Source organism: Balaenoptera physalus, assembly GCF_965194825.1.
Source record: "Balaenoptera physalus genome assembly, chromosome: X".
In the NCBI taxonomy this organism is placed as follows: Eukaryota; Metazoa; Chordata; class Mammalia; order Artiodactyla; family Balaenopteridae; genus Balaenoptera; species Balaenoptera physalus.
The window spans coordinates 11,518,789-11,531,173 of NC_138903.1; the positions used below are offsets into that span (position 1 = coordinate 11,518,789).

The 12,385-nt window shown below is 44.0% G+C and overlaps 1 pseudogene across 1 annotated transcript in view; it reads left to right on the top strand.

Moving 5' to 3' along the window:
• The first annotated feature begins 1,124 nt into the window (after positions 1-1,124).
• The window catches only part of LOC309652782 (aldo-keto reductase family 1 member B10 pseudogene), a 151,765-nt pseudogene continuing 140,504 nt past the window's right edge, over positions 1,125-12,385 (top strand). Inside the window, exon 1 of the transcript XR_014268745.1 lies at positions 1,125-1,132. The product of XR_014268745.1 is annotated as an aldo-keto reductase family 1 member B10 pseudogene (transcript). The remainder of the gene's footprint in view (positions 1,133-12,385) is intronic.

Genomic DNA, 12,385 nt, shown 5'->3' on the forward strand with positions numbered 1-12,385 from the left:
ACCGTGTGATAGTGAGTCACAGCAGTTAAACCAGTCCAGTTTCCCCCATCTCTGTATCAGCTCCTGTTCCGTAAGGGCAGCCAGCAAACCGTGATGAGGCTCTTTGGTCTCTATTTCCCTCTATGATCAGGAACACTTTTCACCATGTGATGGCCTGAGATTTTAGGGTTATTCTCCTCTGTTTCTCTTTCTGCTTTCTTTTTATAAAATTAATTAATTAATTTGGCTGCGCTGGGTCTTAGTTGCAGCACGCGGGATCTTCGTTGCGGCATGCGGACTCTCAGTTGCGACATGCGGGATCCAGTTCCCCGACCAGGGGTTGAACCCGGGCCCCCTGCATTGGCAGCGCAGAGTCTTAGCCACTGGACCGCCAGGGAAGTCCCTCTTTTTCTCCTTTCTTGATGGCTCTACCCTTACTCTTCTCTGCACAGGCAGCCTCGATTCCCTCAGGGAAGTGACGATACAGGCAAAAGCAACTAAACACAAGTGGCCAAAGTTTTGAGTTTGAAAAGCGCAGACCTGGGTATGATACAAAGATCTGGAAGAAGGCACAGCAAAGATGGGCGCAGTTGCCCTGTGATCAGACTTAGAGAAGCTTATCTGGGATGCGGGGGAGGAAGAGAGTCAGAAGTTAATCGAGAATCATTTAGATGCCAGTGGGTCCCTGAGGAAGCCTGTGTCCTTGACCAGCCAAGTCAGGGAAGAGAGGAGGAAATCACTGAAGACCGGCCTAGTTTGGGCATCTTAAGGTGAAGGGGAGGTGTGCTCTGTCCGTGGTTAAAGCTGAGGTGGGCAGGAAGAGCCCAGGGCTCCCTGTATCCAGCTTGCTGTGGGAGCGGAAAAGACAGCGATTTGTTGTGTCTACAGGAAGTGTAAGGCAGCCTCCAAGAGTTTCTCAGAGCCCTGACTTGGCCAAGAATGGCAGAATGTTCCCCAGTGCCAAGGAGGGTTGTGCTCATGGTACTACCAGCCAGTGGACCTCAGAAGGCCTTGAAGTTGGAAACGAGGCCAGACAGGATGGGGACAGGAATGGCCGAAGACCAGAGGAGAATCAGGCCGGCTCGGTGGGTACCAGGAAGAAGGGCCACAGCGGAAAGATGATCCCTGTGTAGAGGCAGCACAAGATGGCAGAGTGAGTTTCTGTCCTCTAGGAAGAAGGACCCAAGGGAGGTTAAATTCCACTACTTGAAGTTTTATTGGTGCTAAGAGTCATACCAGAAATCTAGAAGTACTTGAGTTCCTGGAGAAGACAGATTGGAGCGGATGGGCGACAAAGAGAGCTGCCTTCTTTCTCGCCATGCCATGAGCTGTGTCCTGAGGACAAACGACTGATGGCAAGCAACAGCGGAAAGGAAAGATGCAGAGAACACGTGGAAAGAAGAAAGAGAGGCTAAGAATGCAGCACAGCGCTTAACGTGTCCCAGACACGGGAGCGAAAGGCGGTGGGAGGAGAAGAAAGCGGCGTGACAACAGCGAGGAGGAAGCAGGGGGTCAAGGGCACGTGGACCTGCGGGACCTGATTACTTTGAACTCACCCTCAATGCCAGCTCTGAAGAGCTGGGTCGTTTAGATGTTTACGCAGAGTGGAGACACATTTTATACCAGGAGAAAGGGAGAGTTCTCCGTGACTAGGGTGTCCATGTAATTCATCTTCTAAACTAGGACTCTTTTGAGTGTGGAAGGGAGCCCCAGGCGGGTGAGACACTCGGACGTATGGCTACCCGCTCCAGGCCTGTGACAGACCAGCAGGGACTGGCCATCTAAGGGAAACGGCTACGGGTGGGTTCATTTTCAAATTCATGAATTGGCACTTGAGGTTAGCTTTGCCCCAGAACTCCACTAATACCTAGTCCGCTCTCAGTAAAGACTGTCTACCGAACCAACCAATATACCTTACTCTCTTGTCATTCTTATCGAAACTGGAAATTAAGGGAATTCCCTGGCGGTTCAGTGGTTAGGACTCCGTGCTTCCACTGCCGAGGGCCTGGGTTCGCGTGGCCACAAAAAAAAATTAAGTAAATAAATAAATAAATAGGAAATTGATTTACCATCACTTCCTGAGTTAAGGAAAGTAATTCTCAAAAGCATCCCTTGGGGGGGAAAAAGGAGTCATCTTATATTTGAGTTCGTATGAAGTCTTTCATGTCACAAGATCATCCCTAAATTATTTTAACAACAAAATATTTTTAGTGGAAGGCATATTAGCCTGAAATGACCTCAGTCAGTACTGATTTGGGATACCTATAGAAGTCGCTTTTACTCATATCAACTCATCATTTCTCTGAAAACACCTATGAGTAGGTATTGATACTATATCCCCCATTTTGCAGAGGAGAAAACTGAGGCACAGAAAGGCTCGGTGCCCTGCCCTGGGTCGTAGACAGTAGAGTGGGAGGGCCAGGGTAGTGCCACAGCAGGCTGGCTCTGAAGCCCCTGCACCATGCTGCCTCTTGCAATCACTGTCAGTGCATGTCAGTGTGAACAAGCCTTTCTAGAAGCTCTTCAAACGCAATGGAATACATCATTAAGTCTGAAGATCACAAATGTCTACCCAGTGAATGAAGAAAACATGACTGAGAATAAAATGTTCAGTGGCCCCAAGATACAAGTGGCTGTATCTCAAAGCAACTTAGAAGGATGATGGAAACCTGGAAGATTCCTTTAGGCGATTCCAAAAGTGCCTTCCAGAATGAAAAAGACATCAGTATTGGAAGGTGCATGTGGAGAATCTGAATGAAATATCTTTCATAAAATGTGAGCGGTGAAAAATTCTAAAAGTAGTGTTTTATATTACATGTGTATTTAAATATATTTAATGTTACTAAATAAGTAGTTCTCAACTGGGGACAGTGTTGCCCCCTAGGGGACATTTGACAATATCCGGAGACATATTTTGTTGTCAGAACATGGTAGGGGCAGGGAGGTGCTACTAGAATCTAGTGGGTAGAGGCCAAGGGTGCTGCTCAGTGAGCTTCTGTTCTAATTCTGTGTCCCTAAACCCCATAACACTCAGCCTGGAGAATGAACACTTCACAGGGCTGTGATGGCACTTGTGATTGGATATAACCCACAGGTGACGTAGGAAAATGCTTCTCAAACACGTCCTCGACACTACTTGTATGAAACATCCCTAAAGAATGGCTTGCGTGGTCTTATGATTTGGGAAAATGCTGTATACCAAATTCTCCCTTGTAACTTGGCAATGGGCACTTTGTGTAAGTCTCGGAGAAGTTCTGGAAAATACTGGGTTTTGTTTAATCCAAAACTTTCCAAATTTATTTGATCACGGAGTCTTTAAAAAAATTTCTAATGGGTAGAGGGCAGCGGTGCTTCTCGTGTTGTCATGCTTGACTGTTTACATGTTGAAATGTGTTTTATGAAGAATTACTTTCATTTTATTACTTTCTGTATGACCTTTAGAGCAGTATACTGGTTTTCTTTGGGGATGGGGTGGGGGGAGGTATATGAAGGTTATACTGTCTGTGAATTTCATGTGAGGATAGGACAGTGAGCGCTGTAAACAATCTGTCAGAAGAAGGTATGGCTCCAGTCAGGTGGAGAACCACTGCCGAGCAGCGAGCTTCGGCACAAAGGAGAGCGATGGTCCAGGCTACACCCTCCATCACAGATGAGCCCAAAGGAAAGGAGAGAACATGGGCTGTGGAGTCCTGCTGAGGTCGCAGCATCACAGAGCAGAGCTGGAAGCCAACCAATTCCTCTAGTGCCACCTCCCACTTTACAGACAAGGAAACTGAGATTCCGCCAGGTAACATGTCTCGCCCAAGGGCCCTCTCAGTCGCCACAAAATGAAGGGTCTTCTTGTGCACTCCTTGAGTGGATGAACAGAAAGTTCCTGAAGCAAGTATTGTCTCATCGTATTGTTTCCGCAGAATTTACTCCGTCGGTTCATGTTCACGAATCCCTGAAGAGCCATAGAGTGATAATATGTTAACTATGTTTCCCTGGGACTCCTCCGTTGCCTTGAGCTACATTTACCCAACCCCACAGCACAGACTTGAAATCGTCCCCCTGGAGACCGCGTGATAGTTTGGAAAGAGAATTGGCCAAGAAGCCAGGAAACATCAAACCCCCCAAAATCAGCCTGATTCTTAAGGATAACACCTTTTCTATTTCTTTAAACATAAAAAGTATTACATACCTCACTCGCCAGACTTTGTTGAAATGAAATGCGACTCTTTCAAACAATCATATCAACCCGAAAAGGATCAAAGTTTGCCACGACTGAGCATTTTCGAAAGTGAGAAGTCAAGGGGCTCAGAGGCCTGGCTTTTGCCCTGGCCGGTTCAGGATGCTTGAGTTTGTCACCTCAGTTTTCTGTCTTCCCCATCTGTATAATAGGGATGGAAATGTGTTTTCAGGTTTTCTCGGGGTCGTTTTGAAGGTAAAGTAATACAAGGTATTTGAAAGCTCTTTTAAGATTTATAAAGCTTCACAAATATAAGGGACTGTGGTTATGACACGTGCACGTAGCTTTTTCCACCCTGAAATGAATGTATTTCAGGTGACTTCTGTGTTGGGTCCCAGACTAATTCAGATTCCTAAGTTTGTTCATTGCCAAGTGGTTTCAGAGTGACTTACTGATTTATCCAAAGCAGTCTGGCTTCCTCCCTGTGGATGAAACCAGCAGAGAAGCCAGATAGTTCTGGAACTTAAATCCAGATGTTTTCATCATGCTTTCCAATGTACACTCAACTGCAGTGGTATTTCTCCATTTCCCCACGGGATCAGGAAATAGAAATGTTTCCACATACAGCATTGTATACTCTCAGTCACAGCAAATATGCACCTTGACTATTTTGACTTGAAGAGATTTCTGGATGCTTGGAGCATTCTTTCCCAGACAGACAGCGATGCTTAGCTTCTGAGCATTTATTTTTTCTTCTTTTCTTTCTTTGTTTATTTATCTTGTAAAGACCTCCATCCAAGGACCACCAGGAACACCTATACTTGACGCGAACCTATAGTAGAGCACATTGGGCTTATTGCTCTTTGCATCAAGGGAGACTGCCCATCATGGGGAACCACTGGGCATTTCATTACGAGGTTTTCAGAAAGGACTTATTTTAGAATTTGAGCTTGTGTTAGACGACTTGGAGGAGAGTTTAAAGAAGCGGGGTTTTGCTTTAGGGTGGATACTGTGAATAAGTGGGGGTAATTCCATGATTGGGTATTTTAATCTTATTTATAAGGCAGAAGAACTACATCCAGGCCAAAGCTCTGGTTGGTAGAAGCAGCAGTCATCATTTTTGCCAGGCGAGGACATGTTTGGTCATTTTTGTGACCTTACGATGCTCACGTCTTGTCTTCTGTATTCACACGTGATAACAGGATGGTCCTGTTTTTGTCTTGATCTCTCCTGGTCATGGAGTGGCCTTGTCTGACGTTGATGCTCTGTGCAATATTTATGTTCAGGAAAACACCCAGACCCAGCTCTGAGGACCAGGCTAGCTTCTAGAAACTTCCAAGCCTAGTTGATAAGGGGCTGCTTTTCTCTTTCTCAATCTTTACCATGAAATACAATACAGATACAAATCCCTACACACAACAAAAGCATAACTTAATGAATTTTTATAAGATAAACACCCTTGTAACCACCACGTAGGTGAAGAACTTGAGCTGTGCCAGCCCTCCCGGCGCCTATCTCGGGCACAGCCCAAGGGAATGGCTGTACTTTCACAGTAATCACTTCCTTGTGTTTCTTTATCATTTTATCACTCAGTGTCTCTTCTTATAATTTATCTGTTGAAAAATTGAGGTCATTCGACCCACACCATTTCTCAGTGTCTGGATTTTGCTATTTCCTATTCTTGGGCAGTTCAACCCTGACCTTGGTTTTCTTTATTCCCTTCTGCTGTCATCTGGATCCCGAGGTCTGAATGGGCTCAAGTTCAGCGTCTTTGGCAAGCCTGTAGGTGGTGTTGTGATCTTTCCTCAGGAGGTACATTCTGTCTCATTGTCCCTTAAGTTATTTTTATAAGAAAAATGAATGCTGTTTTCAGGTGTGAAATACTGACTTAGCACATCCCCAGCCCCCCGAGGAGGCCAGCTGTGCTTAGCAATCCCCCCCAGAGGAAACCCGGAAGACAAGGCTGAGGAAGGCTTCTTATAGCACAAAGGACCAGGAATGGAACCTGGGATTGTACTAAATGTCTGTGAATAATTCCCCTTTTCTGCTAGTTTTATGTGTAATGTGGAAATGCCTGTCATTCAGAAAAACTTAAAATAGAGCATGGTGACATCTGGCTCAGATCCCACTTCTCTGTGATAATGATGAAAAATGCATGGTCTATTGTAACGTAAGAATTATTGGAATTAGTATAACTAGACCATAGGATTCTGTGCTTCCATCCCACACGTACTCAGTTGTCACTTCTTTATGGATTCAGTGAAATATGCAGGGAGAATACAGTGCAGGGTAAGGAAGGGATGCTGCCATCATTGATGATGGTGTCAATCTCACCATAATTGACAGGGCTTCACGTCAGCTAGCCTAAAAGTTAAAGAGATCAACTAACAAAGAGATCATCAATGTTCTACTCATGTGAACAAATACTGTGACCCCTTTACCCTTCAGTGTCGTATGGTTCAGTCATAGTCCCATCAGGAAAACGGACCTCATAACAGTTGCTTTAACAGAGTGAATTTAATAGAAGGAGTTGGTTAAACTGGCATTGGAGGACTGAAAACAGGTAAAGGGAACACGGAGGTGTCTCAGAGTTAGTAACTACTGGAAGCTGCCACCACCCCTGGGGCTTGGTGGGAAGAGGTTGGGGTTATCTGAACCTAGAGGGTGGCAGGAGGGTCCCCGTGGGGCTACAGCCCAGACCTCTGAGTCAGGTTCTGATCTGATGATTCTGATATGGCTGAGTGGGTGCGATAAGGATCATCTGATGTGGGCAAGAAGCACGAACTGGAACCAACTGCTAGGGCCGGGGCAAGAACCACCGCTGGGGAGACACTAACAGGATCCGCAGTAAACAAGAAGGAGCACAGCCTTCTCCCTCCTCCGATCTTTTTTTCTTTTTTTCTTAATTTTTATTGGAGTATAGTTGATTTACAACGTTGTGTCAGTTTCAGGTGTACAGCAAAGTGAATCAGTTATAGATATGCATATATCCACTCTTTAGATTCTTTTCCCGTGTAGGTCATTACAGAGTATTGAGTAGAGTTCCCTGTGCTATACAGTAGGTCCTTGTTAGTTACCTATTTTATATATAGTAGTGCCTCCTCCAATCTTGCCGTGTCCCTCTGGTGTCCCCTCATGGCACAACCTAACAGGGAGCAACTGGCAAAGCAAAGATGTAGAAGAGCGAGGTTGGGGCTGATAGCCTAATAATTGGCACACTTCCCTCTGTTCTTCTGCGCAGATATCTCTGATTCCCTTTGTTTTCATCGAAAAGTATCACCTTCTTCTTTTGAAGCTTGTTTATGAATCCAAAGTCATTCTTAAGGGGATGGGGGCTGTGGTGATGTCTTGGGTGTGCTCAGCTCTAAGCCACAGCCCCTGGTTTTGATGCGTCAGGGAACCAGGGCGTGGGCTTCCCCAGTCGCTGGCTAGTGAGCATTCGCCTCCTCCTTTGCAATAAAGTTCTTGTCACTGCCAGTGTCTTGTAAATTCTTCTTTTTTCTTTTTTTTTTAAGTGAAATATAGTTGATTTACAATGTTGTATTACTTTCTGCTGTACAGCAGAGTTATTCAGTGATACATATATATATATGTATATATATATATATATATGTATATATACATTCTTTTTTTAAAAGTATTCTTTTCCATTATGGTTTATCACAGGATATTGAATATAGTTCCCTGTGCTATACGGTAGGACGTTGTTGTTTATCCGCCCTATATATAATCATTTGCATCTACTAACCCCAAACTCCCAATCCATCCCTCCTCCACCCCCCCTCCCCTTTGGCAACCACAAGTCTGTTCTCTATGTCTGTGAGTCTGTTTTGTGTTTCATAAAAGTTCATTTGTGTCATATTTTAGATTCCACTTGTAAGTGATATCATATGGTATTTGTCTGTCTGACCTACTTCACTCAGTATGATAATCTCTAGGTCCATCCATGCTGCTGCAAATGGCATAATGCCATTGTTCTTTTTTTATGGCTAATATTCCATTGTATATATGCACCACATCTTCTTTATCCATTCATCTGTCGATGGACATTTAGGTTGCTTCCATGTCTTGGCTATTGTGAATAGTGCTGCAGTGAACATAAGGGTGCATGTATATTTTTGAGTTATGTTTTTGTCCAGATATACGCCCAGGAGGGGGATTGCTGGATCATATGGCAACTCTATTTTTAGTTGTTTGAGGATTTGTTTGAAATTTTTGAGCCTGTGGTCTTTTTTCCATACCATCATGCATTCGTTCCCAAAGCCTTTTGTACCCAGCCTCAGATTTCAGATGGCTTAGGAGCACTACACACGTGGTTACTGGGGCCTGGAGCTTTCTCCAAAGACGCAAGTCCTAGAGTCTACCCCTTCCCTTTCTGTGTTGTTGCCACCAAAATGCTGAAATGAGGCTTCTGCTTTAAACCATGACCTTGGATCCCAAACTTGGCAGGATCTTTAAGAATATGAGGTGATTAAGGAACGCTGTGCACTTTGGGGGCTCTCCATTACTGAGCAGAGTGTATGGGGTAATTCTTTGGAGAAAAGTTAATAAGTACAGATGCACATGGTACTCTCATTCAGTGTAAACTGCCTAGAACAAAGGACAGTGCATTCTATTCATGATTCATTCATGCATTCATTCACCAATTTAGTAAATATTTATTGAGCACCTATCATATGCCAAGGAACATTTTTCAACCCTGGCGGTACAGCAGGGACAAAACAGATGACACCCTGCCCTCGTGGGGTTTGCATTCTAGTGAAAGAAACATACAACAAATAACAATGTAATATATTAGGATGCAGTGGGTGCTCTTGGGCTGCACCCCACAGGCCTGCAAGCCTTGTAGTTGCCCAGTCTCAAGACTGAAGAAAGAGCCCAGACACAGCGACAGAGACATCGATGGTCTATTGGAAAGAGGATCTTAAGCAAAAGGTCCTGAAGTGACACCCCACCATATACGGCAGACAGCAAGTGGGATGTGGCAGCAATCTTTGCTCCTCCGGGGGGACAGAGGCTGCCATTTATAGGGGGGAATTGATGTCAGGTGGGCTCATCAGTAATCAGGGACTAATTAAGCCCTATAATTAAGAGGGTTGGATAGTCATGTGAGTGAAGCAGGGACTGGTGGAGCAGGGGACGTACAGAGAGCAAGAGAACAGCCATCTTGAATGGCCTGCCCTTACAGGCGCTATGCAGAAACATAAAGTAGTGGCGGGGGAGCAAGAGACATGGGGGTTATTTTAGAGAGGAGACATCTGCGCAGACATCTGAATAGAGACAGTGGTGTTGGGAGGCAAGTCTCTGCAGGTCTCTTGCTTTTTTGCCCATCTTTTAAGCAAAGGCATTGACAGCTTTTGCTCTGGATTATCTTTCCAAGGATGCTTGTATAACAACCGGACTTGGAATGCAGAGATAGTGTCTCCCTCTGAGACTAAGGGCAGATTTATTTCCTGACCAGGATAATAAAGATAATGTCCCCGCTCCAGGGCAAAGGTTGGGCAGGTTCGCTTGCAGCCCGCTTAGGCGATTGGGGATTTCCTAAACTTGGGGTTCCTCAGCTTTGACACAGAGCCTCTACATTACAGTGGGCCCTTGGGCCTGCTTCCATATCACCATATGGGACTTGAGGGGTAAGAGAAATGGATACAATCCGGAAGCTCACACTGCCTGCTACGCCTGTCTTTGTTCTACCCACCTCTAGGAAACTGGCGGGCCAACTTGGCGGCTTGTAAGTAAGGTACTTCTTAGACTACTCAGTTTTGGCGGGAAGGGTTGCAATTTTATTTTATTTTTTCTGTTTTTATTTTTTAGTGAAGTATAGTTGATTTACACTATTATATTAGTTTCAGGTGTACAACACAGTGATTCAATATTTTTATAGATTATACTCCATTTAAAGTTATTACAAAATAATGGTTATATTCTCCGTACTGTACAATATATCCTTGTTGCTTATTTATTTTATACATAGTAGTTTGTATCTCTTAATCCCATACCCCTATCTGGTGTTTTTTGTTTTTTTTTAATTAAAGTATAGTTGATGTACAATGTTGCGTTAGTTTCAGGTGTACAGCACGGTGATTCAGTTATACATATATTAGACCACTCAGTTCAGACAGCTGACTTGGTCTCAAAGACCCTGAAGGAGGCCTTTGGTTATTAGGAGCCCCTACAAAACCATTATTTCAGCACATGCTCAAGATTGCCATCTTGATGAGATTAAAATCAAGAGTATTTTGAAACAGAAACAACTAAGTAAAAAAAAAAAAAATTCTTCCAGCTATTACTAAACATTCCAGATCACTAAGAGAAGGCAAGCATTAAGCGCCAACTAAACATCTGCTGGGTTAAATTAAGGACGTGCCAAGGCGTCCCCCAGAAGGCTTAAAACCGCCTATCTTATCAAGCACTTTCATTTGCTATGAAATGAGTTCCGGCACATATTCTTTGCTATTAGCGAGCCATGCGAACTTTTTAAGAAATCTCTTATTTCTTATGCACTGTAAAATTATGCACAAGAATAGAAAAAAGGTTTGACAAATCACGTCAAGGTAAAGAAGAACAAAATAGCTTCTGCAGATCATTTTTAGTCTCCAAGCAACAGTCACAGTTTTTAATAACAGTGAGACAATATAGTGAGATTTAGCCACCAGAATTTTCCCCAAGTCTTTCCAAATTCATAACAGGTTCAGCTGTACCTACTAGGCAAATCTTCAAAGGGGAATAGGATTAGGAGAACCGTGCGTATCAGACACGTTCCAACTCTCTAAAGACACAATGCTATCTTTCCAGGAAAGCCCAGCATTTTCCAGTAGTTTTAAACTCAGAATCCAGCCCCAGTAATGATGGACAGATGTTATGATACATTTGTGCAAACCCATAGAACAGGCAACACCAAGAGTGAACCGTAATGTAAACTGTGGACTTTGGGTGATTATGATGTGTCAACATAGGTTCATCAGTGGTCACAAATGTCCCACTTTTGTCGGGGTGTTGATAATGGGGAAGGCTGTGCGTGTGTGGAGCCAAGGAGCGTACGGAACCCTCTATACCTTCCTCCATGAACCTAAAACTAGCCAGAGTAAGTGAGCCATTACTTCGCCAACTCTGAATTAACGACTCAAAGAGAACCCAAATCAGCTTGCAGCTGCCAGAATGAATTTTATTTTCCAGTCCTCATCTTATTGGTCCAATAAGCTGATAACGGTGATTATGGTAGTACCAGGGTACTGGAAATTCACAATATACCACATTAACTGGCATCAGAGACACGTCTCCAGTGCCCACCCCTCCCCAAAGTATCCCAAATCGCCCTGCATTCGCTGTGTGCCTTTTACAAATTAAAGGTGGTGATTAAGGGGCAAAAAGGCACGCAGCTAAAGGGGCTGGGGTGAGCCGCAGCAATGTCACTGAGCCCCAAGAGAAAGGCGTCACGATGCTCCTGATGGTGGAGTGTGGCAGTGTGAATTTTTAACAGTTCCACTGACGTGTAATTTCAAAAATACCATCAAATTCTCCCATTTGAAATGTACAGCACAATGATCTTTGGTGAAGGTACTGAGGTGTGCCACCATCCCCACATTCCAGTTTAGGAACAATGCCATCACCCCTCAAAGATCCCTACTACCCATTTGCCATCCCCCCACCCCCAGCCCTGGGCAACCACTGATCTACTTTCTGTCTCTGTAGATTTGCCTTTTCTGATATTTCACATAAATGGAATCATACAATATGTGGTCTTTGTATCTGGCTTCTTTCACTTGAGCGTAATGATTTTAAGGTTCATCCATGGCAATGTAATATTTTGCTACAAGGAATTTTATATCCAGTCCGTAGGGTTCTTAACAAAATTAATAAGCCACAGACCGTGCAGCTGATGAGAAGCAGAATTTGGGATATTTCCCATTTCTTTTGATTTCTATTCCATAACATTCCATAAGAGCTCAGAAACTATGGAGACATCATTGCAACCTAAAATTCAAGGAGTATATTACAGACTTGGTACCATCACGTAAGAGGGCCAATGAGGGCATGTCAAAGCAAATGATGTATCTCTTCCTGATACAGAAATGCCTTTGTCCTAGAGGAGACCTCAGTGAGAGTGGGTTTTGAGTGATCATCTCCTAGGTACCACTATCCTCTGATTCCTTTGTAGTTAGGGGATTGAATTCTTTCTTCACGATAAATAGTAGTGCAAATCCTACTGGATTTCACAATCATTTGCATGGACAAAAT